Below are 2,817 nucleotides of genomic sequence, written 5' to 3'. Positions count from 1 at the left end.
ATGAAACTAAAGTCTAATTGGTTTATTACAGTAAAGTTTCAGAATTACACTACTTCCTATTTATGCTTGATACAGACTGGATGCTGCTGGGTTCAGCAAGATCTGAACTCTGGTGCATTTTTGGGCTGCTGCCTGCAATTTTTAACACTCAAATTTAAAAGCTCACCATTCACACATACTGTGGACTAATTGCAAAACAATTGATCTAATTTTTCAGAGAACTACCCAAATCGAAAGACTCCAATTATTCATAAGTATGTGTTTATAATCTTATGATAAACAGAAATTGTTTAAAATAAATATATATTAAAAAACCAAAAACATCTCCGGTTACACGTGTAACCTTGGTTCCCTGAGATGAAGGGAACGAGACATTACTGTAAACACTATGGGGTTATCCTTCTACAGGACCTTGTTGAAACCCTTATACAACTGTGCCAATCCTCTGATTGGCAATGGTGTCTGAGCCCCGCCCCTGTAAGCGCACAGTCAGCCTATATAAGCGGGCGCTCAGTCACCATTTCTTCAGAATTTTCTGACTGAGGGACAAGAGCGAGTCACTCATATTATGAAACTCTGAAGTAGTAGTGCAGCCAGCTTTCGCAATGTCTCGTTCACTTCATCTCAGGGAACCGAGGTTATATGTGTAACCGGAGACATTCCCTTTCGATTCAGTTCACTCTACATTGCTGTAAGCACTATGGGGAATGATATCCCATCCCGCCGCACAACGTGACTACACTCCCAGAGTTATAACATTAAATAGTTCATAAGGAGTCACAGGCCATAGGCCGATGACTTACAGTAAGTCATATTAAAGTGTATATGAATAGTCCCACGTGGCAGACAGCAGATGGAAATTAATGTAGTCTGGGATTTATATGAACAATATAGATATACACAGTATGGTTTATTAACCCTCTCACAACATGGTTGGAAAAGTAGGTTGTATTTCTTATGGGAGTGCTGATGACTTTTAAAGGGGCAGTTCAACAGCATATAATTAGGTGGCTGTGTTGATTATAGTCAGTAGGCCACCCGTAATAAGGGCTTGGGCTCACCTGCTTGAATGTATGAAGCGCTCTCTACAGAGATGGATGCCACGTCCAGGTTATAAAATCTCAGGAACATGTTTTGTGAGGACCATCCTGCTGCCAAACATATGTCCTGTAAGGACACTCTGTTTGTCCACACCCATGAAGAGGCCGTGCCTCTGGTTGAATGCTCTTTGACACCAAAAGGGCAATTCATGCCCTGTGATTCGTAAGCGAGGACAATCGCATCAATGATCCAGTGAGAGAGCCTTTGTTTTGAATAACTTTTGTGCATTTTTCTAGGTTTAATGGTGGCTCTTGACAGATCTGGACTAAACTCCAGGCACGAGTCTGTCGACAACATCTGCATGTCACCCACCCATTTAAATGAGGCCAAATCCAATAGGAGTGCGGTTTTTAAGGAAAGCACCCACAGCTCAACAGATTCCAATGGCTCTAACGGGGAGATTGTGAGTGCCTTCAGCACCATATTTACAGTAAGTCCCAAGTCGGCACCATAGCAGGGCGAGGGGGGGTTCAAACGTCTCGCTCCCCTAAGGAACTTTATGACTAGATTATGCTTGCCTAGCGAAAAGCCAGCCTCCAGGGCATGGTATGCTGAGAAAGTCACTACATAAACCTTGAGTATTGACAGGGTAAGACCAGCATCCAGCCGCTCTTGAAGGAATGTCAAAATCTCAGCTATGGGGTAATTCACTGGGTCTTTACCACGTAAAGAGCACCAATTTGCAAACAGGTGCCATTTAAGTGCATAGAGGCATCTCATGGAAGGTGCTATAGCCTGTAAAATAGTGTTCATCACCGACTGAGCCAATTCTGGCTTGTCCGATGTGCTCCGTTCAGGGGCCACACATGTAGGTTCCACAGCTCTGGCTGGGGATGCCAAACCGTGCCTTGTGCTTGAGAGAGAAGGTCTCTCCTCAGTGGCATTTTCCATGGAGGGCCATCTAATATTTCTATCATCTCCAGAAACAAGGACTGATTGAGCCATTTCGGTGCAATTAACAGAACTGTTTCCATGTCTACTCTGACTTTGCTGATAACAGAATGAAGGAGGCGCACCGGGGGAAATGCATACCTGTGTTTCGCTGACCATTTGTGAGACAGTGCATCCTCGGTCAGCGGGGCTTGGGACATGGAGTACCAAAAGGGGACAGTGGGCATTCTCCACAGAGGCGAATAGGTCAACTTCCGCTTTGCTGAATATTTCCCAAATCCTCATCACTGCCTGAGTATGAAGTCTCCATTTCCCTGGTAATCCTGGCATGACAACAGATCCACTCCGAAATTTAGATGGTTCAATTGGAGGAGGCGTTGTGCCATGCTCATTCATTGTGGGAATCTGCCCTGGCGATTTATGCACGGCATTACTGTTGTGTTGTCCGAACATATCAGAACGTGGTGATTCACAATGTCGGAATGAAAAGCTCTCAAAGCTAGAAAGACAGAGCGTGAACATAACCATAATATTAATGTAGAAAGACAGCCAGTAGTTCTAGGTGGTTGATGTGCCCCGCCATTTCGCACCTGTCCAGGTGCTGAAAGTCGGCGTCCATCACACACTGTGCCCCAACCTGTGTTGGATGCATCTGAGGTCACCACTGTTCTTCTGAAAATTTGACGCAGTATAACACCCTGTTGGTAGAAGGCCGGCACTGTCCATGGTAATAGAGCAGCCAGCAGCGAGTCACCACAATGCACATGCACCCGAGGCACTCCAGGCGCGATGTGGAACATGTTGCTTGGGCCAGTACTGGAGAGG

The sequence above is a fragment of the Myxocyprinus asiaticus genome, chromosome 22 (genome assembly GCF_019703515.2).
Source record: "Myxocyprinus asiaticus isolate MX2 ecotype Aquarium Trade chromosome 22, UBuf_Myxa_2, whole genome shotgun sequence".
Classification (NCBI taxonomy): Eukaryota; Metazoa; Chordata; class Actinopteri; order Cypriniformes; family Catostomidae; genus Myxocyprinus; species Myxocyprinus asiaticus.
The sequence above is the reverse complement of the archived record's forward strand: the minus strand, read 5'-3'. Positions refer to the sequence as shown.